Raw genomic sequence first — 17,118 nt, 5'->3', positions numbered from 1 at the left:
ATATTAATAAAGCTATTCAAGTTTTCTTCTATATTCTTGTATGATTGATGATATATGCATTTGTGTGGTCAATATATATCTGGTCCTATATTGTTTATGATAGTAGATATCTGTTGTTGGATAGTGTTATGCTGCTTTGATTCCATGAAGCTGGGTAGACGAGGAAGCGAGTGGCAAAGACCTATCAGAAGGGATAGGAATCAAGAAAGGAACCAATTGCAAGACAGAGGTTGGTCTCCTTTGTTCCCCTCTTATCTACTTCTCATAAAGGAAAACGAAAGTGGTTTTAGTTTTTTTGTTTCTAAGATAGCTACCAGTCTTAGTGGGACTAGTAGCTCTGCATACACAGTAGATTTCCCAGTAACAAAATGGCGACTCTGTTCGGGAGCGAATAGATTGTTTATTTGTCTATATTTGTTTGATTTATAAACTTACAGACGGAGCCTGAAGTCAAGCCAGCGAGCCTTCGAACTGCATTTGCTATGCAAGTGCAAAGTAGATCAATGCTGCTTCAGTCTATCTTCAGGTATTGTTTATGAACTAAATAATAGATTTACAAACTCTCTAATTGCCCTTGTGGTGGCTCTAGTAACCTCCTTAGATCTACCCCTGTGATTTATTTACTGATTATCACTTGCTCAGCCTAAATCCCTGAACTGTGTTGCAAACCGTGATAAAAAACTGGATCAAAAGTCTCACACTGTACCATCGCACCTTCTCTTCAAGGATATCAGTATGCATCTCACTTCCCGTGTGTTGTAGGTGGGATGCATACTGGAATCCCTGTGTAACAGGTGCGCTGATCAGAGAAGGCTAATTTTGCCTCCAAACTTTGGTTTTTCTTCACTCTTTTCAGCTCTATTTAGGAGTTTTACTATCTGTAGTCAGTATACCTCTATGGAAACCCGCTTCCTTGCCATTATTACGCCTCCATTGTGCAAAGAACTATAAATGTTTTTATGTATTGTGAGCCATTTTCAGTTCTCTTTTACAAAGAAGTAGCGTAATTGAACTGTCGTTTCTTGATTTGGTAGTGTCACAAGTGTCGTTTTCAATCATAAAAGAGAATTTGATTGTTCTTGATAGTCGATTACACTGTTACTCTTGTATTTGATTTGAATTAGTAGTTTTTCAAGTGTCGAAAGCAAGTTTTCCATTCCAAATCGCAAAGTGTCGTCATTGTCTTCAATTTGTCTTGAAAAGAAGCTTGTTAGTAATGTCGCTTTGAAAAATAATTCAGATTTGCACTTAGCTTTCTTTTTATCATTCACACATTAAGAAGGGTGAAAACAAATACATGCATGTGCACTTACATTTAGACTGTTTGTTGGTTTGATTTAGGATAGTGCATATAGTGTGTGCTCTCTGCTCTATGTTGAAAGAATATCATCTCTCTTTCTTTAGTAGCTAGGATTTTCATTGCAAAAAGAAAATTAAACGATTGTTTATCATCTTAGATTGCATTTTAGGAATTGTATATCTACATCACGCGGTGAACCTGAAAGGCAAATTTCTTAAACAAGATCAATTGTAAAATAAATTTAATGAATCTAAAAATGCTTTGGAACATAACGCACAACATTTAGAAGTCTAGGCTAGAGACGTATTCCGACATCGTAAAGCCTGGTAAATGTTGTTTTCATTGTTGGTTGGGTGATTCCTCCACTTTGAGATGACAAGTGCCAGTACGGACTTGTGCTCCCCGTACCATCGAGTATATATTGGGAGACCACAATAGGTTGTATCCTTTATCCATAGGAAGCCGTGTCTGCCGCCCTATCGATCGCAATGCACTGAACACAGCATTCGGGAAGATTGATTGCCGTACCATAAAAAGTATTCTGCAGTTTTGCGATTGGTTTGGTAATCCCTCTGTCTAGATTTCCAGAGTAGTTTCTTTCGTTCCTTTTTATAATCCTTAAAGGAAAAGGTCCATCTGAGCACTTGTCAAAAATCGAAGGCGACTAGAGTCATCTTTTGTTTTTTCTCGAATCTTAAAAATTGAAAAAACAAGTTGTGTCAAAGCGTCTAAAATTTATTTTAATCGGAATAAACATCACCTTTCCTACATTGATCTTAGGTTGAGGAAAATGGAGTCCACCAACCAAGGATTTCTCCTTGGAGGAAATCCTAGTCCTTTCTCCTCTCGGGGAGATGTTGGTGCACCCCATATGGCCACATTTTTGCTTCCAGGATTGACAATCGGCCTGCCCTTATGGCTCTTCTCGACCTTTGTCGTTCAGAACACCGTAATTCCTGAGCAATCAAGCAAGCAACTAGATGATACCAAAGCTACCCCCCAACCTTATACATCATCTGATTCTCCCTCTCCTCCTTCCTCTTTGCTTGATGAAGATGGTAAAACCAAAATTCAAGTAACTAAGAAGAAGAAGGAGAAGAAGAAGAAAGAGAAGAAGAAGAAGGAGCCAAAGACGATAGGGGGTAACCAGGCATCATCTAGTGAAAATCCACACACTGCACTGTCAAAGCCTAAATCTCCATGTGTCGTTTTCAAAGGAGATCACTATCATCGAGATTGTCCCTGCATCCATCGGATCTTAAGGGACTGGTCTCCTCGTTTGCACAATCTGGTGTCAACAACCTCTGATGATCATGTTGAAAGTACACCATCAACTAGTGAAAGCAAAACGTTGGGACAGAAAATGAAAAGTAAATTCCCTTGTAGACTGTGTGAAGGTGATCACGCCATCCACTGTTGTCCCTTCCTAGACAAGGCTAAAATAGTTTTGGATGACCGTTCGGTTTCACCATTACAGCTCCCTCCTAGATATAAGAAACTCTTGCCAAGTCCATCACTAGTTGAAAATCCGACTGACACACCATTGTGGTCGGTCAATGCATCTATCATTGAAGATAAACCATCTAAATTCACACCAGACGAAAGTCAAAAGGTCAAGGCGGCAGTTGACCCGGTCTTGCCTTCAGAAGGTCCATCTTCAGATGATACAGTCACCGGAGAGAACAAGAATGACACCGATCAAATTCTCTTCATAAACACAGACTCCAATGAACATGGGGGAAGTCTACCCGTTCCTTTACTACAGGAAGGAAGTTCGTCAGAGTCATATATGGCCGTATATTTGGTCCCCCATCAAAGCAACCTAGTTATTTCCTTCGATTGGAATCTACTAGGCAGACCCCATTTACCGGCTAGTGTACCATTTCGAATCATTACACAAATATATAGAATGGTCATGGCTGGTACCGTCATAGATGAAGTGGCTTCTGTGAGTATCCTTTCCTCAACTGCTTGGAAAGCGCTTGGTTCGCCATCACTTTTGCTTGAAATGAGAAATCTAATAGGCGTTGACAAAGGAACCAGTCGACCGTTAGGGATCCTTCACAATGTGCCGATAACATTGAGAAGGAAAACCATTCACATGAACGTAATGGTAGTCCAAGGACCCCTAGATTATAATCTACTCCTTGGACACGACTATATTTATTGCATGGGAGCCATTGTCTCCTCGCTCTTTAGAGTAATGTGTTTTCCGCATGAAGGAAGAGTGGTCAAGCTCGTAGACCAGCTTTCATTCCCCAGCTCACACATAGAAAATAGTCAAATACCATCCCTAAATGGTCTTTTCATGCAAGGAATGTCTCATCAATCCCTAGTCCGTCCACCTGATGAGCGTGAGTGATTCGGGAGGACATGACTAAAACCCAGGGGGCATGCACCCTGGTCTATTTCGGCAGGAAAACCTTGGGCATAGGGTAGGTTTCTGCGAAGGATATATGATTGGTTTATGAGATTAGACTGGAATAAGATACCTCTGTTAGAAGGTAAGCCTTTCTTGATAGAACAAATGTTTTGTCTGCAAATTGAGGGTAACCTGTAAAAGGTAGACCTTTCCCGATAAAACAAATGTTTTGTCTGCAAATTGAGGGGTAACTTGGGAAACTCTACTTCACTATACCTGAGGGCATGCAAACCTTTTGGCATGCAAGTGAAGAGCGACCATTTATTTTTTAAATTTGTAGGTCCTCTAACCCTTTAAACTCGTAGGATTAGTCATTTCCTAACTTGCATAAAGAAAGGATGTGGGGCAAAGCTGTGTAAGGTGCATCTCCATAAAAAATGGTATCTTAGATGAGACATCATTATTATACGACTGGATCGAGCAATTTTTATGTGGAGTTCAAGCTCGTTAAAAATTAAACATAAGCAATGAGCAAATGTTTCCCCCAGAGTTTAAGCTCATTCATTAAAAAATGAACCAATTTCTGGTAAATAACCATCGTGAATGAATTATCATCAGTGTTTGAAGCCTTGGTCGTGTTCTCATCATCACCTCCACTCTGTATTGGCCGATCATTCACCTCCATTTGATTGTTTACCGTTTTTGAGGAACAATTGCGAAGAGTGAACCTGTTAGCCATCCTTGTGACACTGCTGTGATTGGAAAATTCCAAACCTTACCTAGAATTAGTTGCTACCCGAATTTATCACTCGTTCCTCGAAAAACAAGTCTCCTTTAAGCTCTTTTCATCTGACTCATAAAATATGAAAAGATTGCTGAGTAATTGGCCTCTCCAGCTCGTTAAAGTGACCAGGCGTGCTATCCCTCTAGATTTTAATCTTTTTAGGCCTGAGGGATTATTACACAAAAAGATCGAGCGCTTATTTTGTTCGGCTCGTTAAAATTACCGAAAATTCATCCATTTTGTATTATTTTATACTTTTTCGGACTTAAGGGATTATATGACGAAAAAGGATTATTGGAGTTTTCTTTACGTCCCTTTCAGACTCTCTAAAATTGAAAAGGATTGAGTTATGTTTGTCGTTAAACTCGTTAAAACCAAATAGCGACAAACTTGTCCATACAGACAAGAACGAGTTTCACTGTTGCTAGGCTCGTTAAAACATAGCGATGGGTTTTCTCGAAGGGAAGATTATAGAACAAGAATATGTTATCCTCCTCAAGCTTGACAAAAATAAAGAGGTACTGGTCAGCAATGACTGGGGAAAAATTGGGAAGAAAAATTGAAGAAACTTTATTGGTAGCAAGTCACTCTTGAACATGACACTTTCACTCCGCATCCGAGTCAGGTTGGGTTGTTCCGTTCACTAATTATACCACCATTCGTCCATCACACCATCCACATTTGGGGTTAATGCTACCAATCCATCATGTCAGTGTCGCCGATATGTTCAAGAGAAGTTGCTCAGAGAATTCACCTGTGTCTCATCCACTGCAATACATTTGTGCTCCATTCTTTCATGACCACCACCCTGAACCTTATATCATCAGATTGTTTTCACCTCCATTAAAATAATTTGCTTCATTTCGTGTCATAGATGTGGGATTCACTAAGGCCCTCCTATGATGGATCGCTTCTTGTCGACATCATTTCATTATCGAGGAAGTCGATCTAGGAACAACCCTTTCAGTACTTTGAAGCTTGCATGCCTCAATGGCAAGTTTCTCACTTTCGGTGACAGGTTTACATCAATGGCCTTCGACCGAAAGATTTTGCGTGGTGTTCGACACCAAGTCCCTTTTTCACACCACGTGAATTGTACTGTCGTACCTTGAGGGTCATCAGCATTATTGGTGATTCCTCTCACGCCTATTAACAACTTACATCACTGGCTGGTAATCAAGCGATGTCTTTCCATGTTCGACTCCAAAACATCTCTCACATGGATCGACTTGTACTTTGAGTGAAGATCGAATGAGATTGAAGACCCCGGATCTAGTTTCATCCATCTGGGCTGCCATATATATTCAGGAAAATAAAGACATCAAATGTACATTGCTGCACAAATAATCATCCAATCTAAGGGATGATGGCTCTACCAGAATCATCAGTCTGCACATAGACGATTGTCTGTCTTATGTACATGAAAATGAATTTATAAAGCTAAGCATGGGAATGCCCGCCTCAGCTAGATCATGAAAATATTATGAAGATAATGTATTGTATTGTATCTTATTATAGGTCGCCTTCCAACTCGAAAAAACTTCGGATCCTCATGATAAAGCATTTCACCTGACATTAAAAGATTAACGACCTCATGCTTTAGGGGGCAAATGTTATAGACATTTTTGGGCACTGCAACCCCAATCATATATGTCCATAAGCCAAGGGCTCCTAAGTCCCTAAAAGTGTTGTTCCAACCCCTAAAAGAATAAGGTCAACTGATTACATCATCTCCCAAAAGTTCTCCATGAAAAACTACTCAGAACTGGTCAAAGCTGGACCATCTCACCTGCTCCATGGTCAAAGTGCACTGCATCCCACCTAAATGCACATGGGAGGTGCGATGCATACTGAAAAGCCCTTCTATGGGGTGCGATGGGCGAGAGTGGACAAATGGCAGAGTCAATTTGCGAGGTGGAGGATCATGGAATCTTCCAGAAACTTCTCCTGTGACACTTGCCTCTCTGCATTCGCCCATGGATGAGTAAGAGATCATCAATCTCCAAGTGGAATCAAGAACTATCAGAGAGGACACTAATAAAATCTCAGAAGCTGACTCACCTCCCTGCAATCATCTATATATGGATCCCTCATCCCAGAGATCCAGAGGCTGGAATTTTGTATCTTGTAAGGAAGTGCTGCTGGTTTCTTGGTGTAACATCATAGTGTTGGGTGATCTAAGCTTTTCATGAGGTGAAGAAGGGCTTTCTTGTTGAGAGGATGACGCCAGGTCAGAACAATTGGTTGTAATCCTCTTTGCTATTCTTGATATTAATAAAGATATTCAAGTTTTCCTCCATATTCTTGTATGGTTGATGATATATGCATTTGTGTGGTCAATATATATCTGGTTCTATATTGTTTATGATAGTAGATCTCTGTTATTGGATAGTGTTATGCTTCTTTGATTCCATAAGTGCTCTTTGAAGCTAGGTAGACGAGGAAGCGAGTGGCAAGGACCTATCAGAAGGGAGAGGAATCAAGCAAGGAACCAAGCGCAAGACAGAGGTTGGTCTCCTTTGTTCCCATCTTATCTACTTCTCATAAAGGAAAACAAAAGTGGTTTTAGTTTTTTGTTTCTAAGATAGCTACCAGTCTTAGTGGGACTAGCAGCTCTGCATAGACACTAGATTTCCCGATAACACATGGGACCATGATGGGTTCTAGACAACATAATAATATAACAATATAAATGAAATAGATCAATATTTATGGCTTAATAAGGGGTTATAAGGTTACCATGGGGCTTATATATGTCTTAATACTGTGTGTGCATATGCACACGGAAACACATGTGAACTACTAAAGGGCGATGATAGAAAAGTTGAGTTGCTACTCAATTTTAAGGCTACATCAAAAAGCTTAGGGTAAGAAAAGAGAGGATAAAGTGAGAGTGAAAACCAATATGTTATTAGTAACTTAAGATATTTTCAATGATATGATTTGGATATAGTTGTTAGGTTACTTCACCTAGGTTTCAAATAAGGTTTTACGAAAAACTTATATGACGAATCTGAAGAAATATAACTAACTGGGTTTAATTAATTCACAATATCTATAGTCAAATATAAAAACTATTACTAGAAATATAAGTTAAGAAGGGAAATTATGAATTTGTTGAGGATTCATTATTTTGATGATGGTCTCTAAGATGAAGAAAATATTTGTGATAGTACCCAAAGAATATTTGCTTACAATAAGTTCCACAATTAATTGAAAATTCCTATAGGGGTGTAATTGACTAAATCTCATATATGTATATATATATATATATATATATATATATATATACACACACATATAAATAAATAATGTGTATGTGTATGTGTATGTGTATGTGTATGTGTATGTGTATATATATATCTATCTATCTATATATATCTATATCTATATATATATATATATATATATATATATATATATATATATATATATAGATATATATATATATATATATATATATATATATATATATATATATATATATATATATATATATATATATAGATATAGATATAGATATAGATATATAACTGATGAATAATGTCCACTAGTATTGAAATGGTCTATTAGACCTTATGAATTTAAGAGGATATTCAAATTATTTGTAATTTTATTTATGTGCTTAAAAAACATTAAGAGAATTGTTTTAATATCACCACAATTTTTTTTTATTTAAGAGGCCAAGAATGTTGATAATGTGACAAATATTTTGAAATTTAGAGTTAATGTGAGTATAATCTAGACAATCTACGAGAAAGTTCCTTTCATATTAAACCCTCTTAGTGTTGCAATGGTAAAAGACTCGTTCATCCCATGGTGTTTTAGGAATTGGCCAATATATAGTTTCACTATGAAGCTCGTGAGAATTTGTTCTTATTCTAGCAATGTTTATAAATTATTTATCACGATTTTAAATATAAGGAGATATTTTTTAATTTTAACATTTGGGTTGATCATTTGCTTATAATATCTTAGTTTCCTTTTTCCTTCTACCTCTTTATTACCGACAATTTCCTCGTAAATTTTGACATAAACATATTTTTTATATTATCCTTATTCTACAAAATAATCTCCTCCTTTATTCCCCAATGGTATAGCCAAGACTTGGAATTATTATGCCATCCAACTTGAGTTGAAGGTGGTGGTTTTGGCTAGAGCTAGATTCAATTTTAGCAAACCTTTTGTCTTCCATGTTTTTTAAACTTGTTTTTTATACATAAGATACCTAGTTATAGTGATGCTTTCAATGAGGGAAAGCCTTGCTATAATTAGGAGGATATGATAGGGCAATTTCCTTTAATCTTGAGATTGTAGGTTATAAACTTATTTGGATCTATACTATATTCCTTCATGACTCCGTGGAGACTCTACAACCCCAAACTCATATCCATATAAAATTAGAGTGTGACATGAATCTTAAATAAGAGTTCTTTTTATCCCATACCAAAAGATATATTGAATTGCAATTTCTTTCAAGCCCATAATAAGATTTCCATCTTCCATTAATCCTTTTCTCAATGATATAATTCTAGTTGAGCATTTGATGGATATCAATTTCATGATATTCGTATGAAGTTACTTCCTCCAAGTTGTTGTTGTCATATATGAATGTATCATATTTTATCATTTTGTATTTAGTTATCATGAATTTTTGTTTTATCAGTATTAACAATAGTACCCATTTTGGAATAGAAATGTTGAACTATACCAATGAACATGGGGCCAACACAACCTCCATTTTCTAAACACTCTTCACACACACACACACACACACCGTTATGCCATCACAAGAAATGGTAACTTTGTTTCCTTATCTGTGATGGAATGTCTCTTTATGTTGTTGATCCAAACTTATGCAGGAACACAACAAAATACAAATATACACATAAACATAGCGATGCATTAGAAATAAAACTTCATTTCATTAATATCAAATAACTGGAATATGCTTACATACAGAAATGGAAATAAACTAGCTCGGGTGATGGTAGCTTATATTTGAGAAGAGATGCGACGGATACATACCTATGAGCTATGCTACAATAAGGCTCAAGGGTCTTTATATTATTGAACAAAAAGAGAAAACAATAAATGACCAAAACCCTAACCCTAGGAGATGGACCACCAAGTGTTTGTGGGCCGCGTTGCGAATAATTGGGCAGCGAACTTCCCGGGGTTGTAACTTGGTCATATTATCTTCATTTGGTGCATACAATACCTCATTGGAAAGATATATCCAAGTAATTATTATAGCTCCAAACCTCACTCTTGATGTTTGTGATGCTACACTCATGGCCTAGGGAAACCCCTCCTTCTAGACCTGGTTCAAATATTCAAAAAACAGTGTTTTACTCCCTATACACGACATTGCCTTGAGCTAAATGTGTGTGTATGCAGGTCTGTGTATACCCAACCCATGTATATGTCTTAAAACGCTTTAAAAAGTTAAAACTCCTTAATTTTCGGGCGGAGATCGTGGGTTTTACTTGCTGATTATCTATTAGTGCCCGTGGCCCAACTGTTCCCAACAAATTCCCAACTAAAAAACTACTTTGAGAGAAGTATAAAAAGGCTTCAATGGGAAGGCCTAAGGGAGGAGAGAATAGAGAGAAAGATCACTCTACTGAGATTTTCCCTGACCAAGTCTGAAGATCCTTGTGCTTTGAGCACTTCCCCCATTTACAGGAAACCCTTGTTTCCTTGTGTGATAATGTCTTTCTACTTGAGAGATCATGGAGTAAGTCATGGAAGGAGTTTGTTGAAGGCTTGAGACTAGATGAATCTGGAGGATGGTTCCGCTTGGAACCTGCGAAAGGATGAATCAGGTGAAATCATTCCTTTCTGTACTTTAGTTATTTATAATAAAAGAAACACTTGTCTTGTTCCTGATATAAATCTTCTTCATGTTCATGATGTCAATGTTATAATTCATATGTGAATGGTTGTTTTTAATTGTATAACTAACTACCTTTCCTTATGTTATGAAGATGATTTCTTTATGATTCTTGGTCAATGTACTGCTGTACTTTCTGGAATTGTTTGTTTTGCAGGTTGAAAGACTAAAAGGAACTCGAAGAGGGTTTGGACCCTAACTGGATCTTCTCAAACGAAGGACCCTCAAGTGCACCCCTTTTTCGTATAGTTTGTTTATATTAGCATCATGGCTGTATGGAATGTGTGTTTCTCTCTGTAAATAACCTCTGATCTGCTAGGGTATCAACCCAAGACCCTAGGGGAATTTATCCCTTAACAGAATTGGCGACTCCACTGGGGACAATAGTATTGTTGTTCCTAGTTTGGGTTTATTCAAGCCAATTAGGGCTCAGCTGTCTGTTTGCTTGCTATTACTGTGTAGTCTGTTCCTGTAGGAACTTGAATTGTAAGTTTGATCAATTTCTTCAGACTGTTTTTGTTTTTTCTTGAAATCTTTTATATACGTTGTTTTTCCAGTTTACAGAAGCATATATACGCATGTTTCCTTAAGTAAACCTATGTATACGCATGTTTCCTTAGGCTCAGTAGTGTATACACGCAGCTGTGCACTAACATAGTCACGTATATCTTGTAATTTTCAACATTTTTCAAATCTTTTTGTTTTTGAAGGTCTATCTGCTGGTTTGATTCAATCCTGGACAATTACTTTTCTATGTAAGTCTTTAGTTTTATAGAAAGTATCTGATTTCAAATTCTCTCTGATTGTGGAAAGTGTTGGTCTTATTTGTTTTTGCAAGTGTCATCATATTTCTTTAAGCACACAAGATTTTTTGCTGGGAATCTTGGCTTCTCTGATTCTTCAAGGCAGGAAGATTGATCTCAATCTTTGTGTCAAATCTTGTTTTGATGACCTTTTTGTTTTCTTGTCGAAACTTCATTTTTGTGACCATCTACTTTTCTTGCTTTCCGAAAGTTTTTTATTGACACTTTCTTGAAAATTGTCTTTTTGATCTTTTGGTATTTGTTGCCAAGCTCTTATTGCTACTTTTGATTGTTAAGAGCATCTTGAAACACATTTTTTTGGTTGAGTTTTCATCCATTTTGTGTTGTCAGCTTGCAAAGTGTTTTGTTGCCAATTTTTCAATCATAAAGTTTCAGTCTTGTTGAGAGAACTTTTGAAGAAAACTTCTTGAAGAACTTGGTTTTACTTTCTTGAACTTTGTTTTGATTTAGTTTCTTTTAGTGAATGAAAGTGCATTTTTGCTTGTCTTAAAAATTGATTTTAGTGTAGAGACGAAAATGAGCATTAGCAACTCATATTCCATCTAAAAATTTTAAGTGGCAAATCATATTGATAAACAAGTTACTTTCATTTCTTGATTTAGAGTAGTCTTAAGTCTTGCATTAGCATGTACTCATTGCATTAGGATAAATTTGCAAATATTTTTAGGAAATCCATTGTTTTGTAAACTTTTGTGAGTGTGAAGCTTGAGTAAAAGAAAAGAAAAGAAAAACTTGTTGCTTTCTTTGAAGTTCCTCTAAACCTAGTAGAAATTTCTTTCATCGAAGAACAAAACGAGTGAATTTGCATACAGTTTTGTTTTTATTAATTTCCTTTGCGTCAAAACACCACACGTTTCATTTGCACTTATCCCTTGACTTAAGAACATCCCATTTAAAAATAAGTGCTAATTAAAATATACTAGAACTTTTCATAATTGTCAAGTTAGATACACCAAAAAGTTTTAGGATATTTTAGGGCCTTGGATTAGGCGAGTGGAGAGAAAACTCTTGAAGTCCATTTAAATTGTCAAACATAGGAGTCTAAATAGTGAGTGAAAATCCAATAGCGTTAGGGAGACCAGGAAAGCTCTGGATCTGGGAGTTAAGCACAAGGGTTTTTGAAGATAAGGAAGAGATACCCCCTCTCCTACTTGTCGGATCTAACCTCAAGACTATTCCACCTGGCTTCTAATACGAGTTGGTAACCTTAGTTTCTACTCCTAGGGATCTACATAGGTGGCTGTGGAGGGGAATCCCGTGGCACCTAAGGTCAATGTTGTATCACTCTTAATGGTACTACTAGAGGGCACCCTTGCGAAGCTTGGGGGCTTTCACCGATGCCGGTTGTTGGTAGGAGGTCAGTGTAACTTCCTCTGTTACCTTCGCTGGTAGGACTGGGCCATCATTATCCCAGACTATCTTCGAAAAGCCCCTTACTTCACTTTCTTGTATTTTGGTGTTCGGTCCTCATCACCCAGAGTAGAAATACTCGAAAGTTGTTTGACTGGCTGATATATTTTAGGGACTTTTTAGTGTGTGCTCTATGCTCTTAGCTGGCCTAGCTTTCATTTTTTCTTGAGTCTTTAGTTGGAACTTAATAAAAAATTCAAAGTGGTTGACCGATCACCTAAATGGTCTTGAAGACTTCGTGGTCTTTCACCACCAAGTTTAGAGCCTTCTCCTAGAAGGCACAGAGGTAATACTGCTGGTGGGTTTCATCCCATGGCAGCTGATGCATCAGGGATTGATCCTCCTCACAGGGACATTTATGTTCAAAATAGGCCTGGAAATTCCACAAAACAAGAGAGGAACACTCCAGTTCTTTCTCGAGTTCTCTTTCAATTGGAAGATAACATAGAAGTAGAAGAATTTCAAGAGTCGTTAGTGGCTCTGAATTCTCCCTTACCTTCTAGTTATCCAAAAGTATTACAATACGTTGGGTATCCGGCCATAGACCGTCAAGTCCAGGTCGTATTACACACTTACCATCGACAGCTACTACTGGAAGCATGGCTTCTACCACAAGTGCTACAACTATGTAGACTCCAACATCAGTACAAGGGGGAGGAACCATCTCCATCCCCTCTACATCTTTATTTGGGTCTTTTGCTAGCACATCTTTAGTTGGGTCTACCTCCATTCCTTCTATGAGTGGAAATTCCCAAGCCAATGCTTTTAGTACTGGATTCTTCCCATTTGGCACCCATTCACAGGGTATTCCATTAGTTCCATTTAGCGCCTCCACATCCATGATGGGTGGATTGGCTTCATTTCATGGTTTCCCTTTTGGGAGTGGTCATATACCACATTCCAACCTGACAATAGGATCTATGCCTTTTTCTGCCACAGGACAAAGCAATAATCCCTTTCAAGGTTGGACTAACCCTGCGGTTAGTGGCATGGGAACTGGGAATCCATTTTTATGCCAATAAGGGAATAGGCCATACTCCGTAGTTAGTTCATTTCAAAGTATTCCTCCCTTAGCTTTTGCTTGGAATCCTTATCAGGGGTTATTAACTCCTTATAATCCTCTTGGAGGGAGCTTTGCCAGTTATGGAGGTTTTTCGGCTGGAGTTGGTCAAACTCCGAGTTTTGCTGGATCACAAGGTCTACCTTTTGGTTTAGCTGGTTCTGCAGATTACTTCAGGCAGCCTAGTGCCTCCCAAAATCTAGGCCCTTCTTTTTAGAACTTTGGGAACTCCACCTAGTCTGGGTGGAATCCCCAGGGTCCTCCTAGGCTTCCCTTTTTGGCAACGTTGAACTTGCCAGATCTCACGGAATTAACAAATGATCTAATCAAATACAATCTAGCCTGGCCTTCGGTCCCAACCAAACTCCCTTTGAGCATTCTAGAGTTCGAAGGAAAGGGCAGTGAAGACCTGGGCGACCACATAACCACATTCCATTTGTGGTGCTCATGAAACTCCCTTATTTATGACTCGATTAGGTTGAGACTTTTTCAACGCACCTTGACTGGTAATGCGGCCAAGTGGTATATAGAGTTGCCAGGGGGTAGCTTTACATCTTTTGATGACTTAGCTAATATTTTCTTAAATCATTTCTAGTTGATCGTCTGTTATGATGCCGGAACTGAACTTCTGGCCAATTTCCGTCAGGACACGACAACTCACATTTCTGACCACATTCAGGAATGGAGACAGAGAAAGAGGCTTATTAAAGCCAAGATTCCCCTGGAATACTGTCTCGAATGGTTTTTGAAATCTTTACAACCTAAAATCTCTAAGGATGTCTCCCTGTCTGGAGTCTATTATGAGGAGAAAGCTATTTTTAGAGCCCAGCAATTAGAGTTGATTTATTCTCAGTCTGGGATTCTACAAAAATCTTTCTGGATGCTCCTAGGACTAAGGTTGATATAGCTAAGTCAAATCTAGGTCCCCATGCAGATGGTATCATTGGATCAGTAGGCACAAATGCGGTGAAACTGTTGAGTCAACTGCAACAGTTGTCTTTACAAACTGCTTCTAACAACTAGGTCACATCGTCTAACCATTCGTCTTCCAAACCCTCTTCAGTTAATCCTGTCCAATCTACCAACCCCGAAGGAAATCAAAATTCCAATGGGAAGAAGAAAGTATGAGGTAAGAAAAAGAGTCAAGATGAGAAGACTGACGCAAATAAATCTGGCAATAATGTTGGTGGTGGTAGAAATGAGTCTAAAAAGAAAGTCAAGTTTCCATGCAAGTTATGCAATGGAGATCATTTAACTCATCTCTACCCAAAGATTCAAGATGCTTAGCACTTGTTAGGGTAGCAAGGGACTTCTAGTTCTCAAGCTGTCTTAACCAACCCTTTTCCTCAAGGGCAGGAAATCCTTGCTGGCGCGAGTTCAAATCCTGGTACCTCTGTAGGGGGCAACCAAGAAGGGGATAAATCATCAAATGTTTTCATGATGGGTTGTCAAGCTAATGGGGCCACACGATCAATCGATTATGGTGAAGGTGAAACTTCCAAGGATAAAACAGTTCCCGAAACTACCAACCCACTTCATATTGAGCGACCCTCTGTCGAGACTATATCACGAGTACCGAAAGGTTCCGCTAAATGTGTGACTATCAACCCTAATATTAGGGCAGCCCAAAATTACTCCATTTTTGAGGATCTGGCACAGATTCCATGTGCTATGTCCACTTTAGAGGTGCTCCAGTCGTGTCCTGCTCAAAGAAGTGCCTTGCTGTTGAGAATGGGGGCAGTGGATCCAAATAATTCTTTACCTCTCACTTTTGATATGCATAATGTCAAAAAGAGACTTCCTCATCATATGGCTTCCTAGATAAAGTCTACCTACCAGAAAACTAATATTTTTCGGACAGTTATAGATGAGGGAGCTTCAATGTGTGTCATGTCTATGTCATGTTGGAAGGCCATTGGATTGCCTTCAGTTGTTCCTTCACCTACCCTCTTGACAATGTTTGATGGTCATTCTCACAGGCCATACAGGATTATCCCGGCCTTTCCTATATGTGTTGGAGGAAAGGTCGTTAATATTGAAGTAGAAGCCATTGATGCTAACCTAGACTACAATCTCCTCTTAGGAAGGAACTAGGTATACGAAATGGATGTTGTTGTTTCGACTCCGTTTCATGTCATTTACTTTCCTCATGAAGGGAAAATCGTTAAGGTTGATCAATTGGATTAATGTCCAGTTGATCCTCGAGAAACTTCAGACTCTATTGTTCCCTTAGAGGATAACCCTCATCCACCTACTGAGAATCTAGGAGCTGGGATGTACTCTTCATTGATGGGTACGTTTGACCTTCCCCCTCCTACAGCTATAATAGATAAAATTTCATCCTCCAAAGACCCTTTATGGAAAGAGTTTGTTCAAGCTCATTATTTTTCAGATCCTGGAACCTTATATTCATCTGTGACCACATCAGATGATGGCAAGGTGGGTGGAATAAAATCTCTTATGTCTGTAGTAGAGCCTAGATGTGAGTCTATCATCAACTTTGCAGACAACCATTCTACTCCTTCCTCTGAGACAGAGATAGATGGTGATGTGGCTCATCCTTAGAACCTTGATTCCACTTCTACTTTGGATTGCTCAGATATTGTTTTTCCATCTGACAAAGCGATATTCGAAGCAATGACAGCTGTAGATCGACCTTTGGAAGATTTACATCGTCAGTCATGTTTTCATTCCCCTTTGCATGAAGTCGAATCCAGGTCCTCTAGTCTAACTAGCGATGTTTGTACGTTTCCTTTGGCTCCAACACAGTTATTTGCTGAAGGAAGTATATTGATTGGTTCGATAATTGTACCGATAAACATCCCTAGGAGCAAGTTGGTGAAGCCCCTTGATGGGATCTACCTTAAGAAGTACTTTGCTTAGCAGTTAGGCAATGGCTTCTTTGTAAATTTTGTATATTTGTACATATCTCATCGAGAGTTTTTGATATCGACACTTTTTGGTCTACTGTGGCAGGAGTTGATGGATGACTTGGTCTATTTTGGATTCGCCGATGGTGCTAGTCGGTACACTCAGAACCTCGCTTCCACAGCTTGGGTACTCTACTATCCAACTGGTCAATTGATGGTGTCAAGGGGAGTATGCATTGGTCCCACTTCAAATAGTATGGCTGAGTATACTGCTATCATTAATTTACTATCCAAATCCATTTCTTATGAAATTGATTCGTTGGTAGTCTATCTTGATTCACAATTGAGAGTGTCACAATTGAATAACATTTATCGGATAAGGGATCCATGTTTATATCGCTAGTATTTAAGGGTGAGGTTGTTGCAAAGATCATTTACTTACATTAATTATTTGCACATTCCAAGATCTCATAATTGGTTAGCTAATTCTATCGCTAATCAAGCATTAGACTGGCACATCAATAATTCATCACAATAAAATCAAGCATCCAAAAGTCGAACTATATATATATATTTCATAAATCATCTTGAGTGTACATAAGTGTGTCCAAA

Source organism: Pinus tabuliformis, chromosome 6 (genome assembly GCF_031772625.1).
Source record: "Pinus tabuliformis cultivar Carrire ecotype Pingquan chromosome 6, CPIR1, whole genome shotgun sequence".
Classification (NCBI taxonomy): domain Eukaryota; kingdom Viridiplantae; phylum Streptophyta; class Pinopsida; order Pinales; family Pinaceae; genus Pinus; species Pinus tabuliformis.
The sequence above is the reverse complement of the archived record's forward strand: the minus strand, read 5'-3'. Positions refer to the sequence as shown.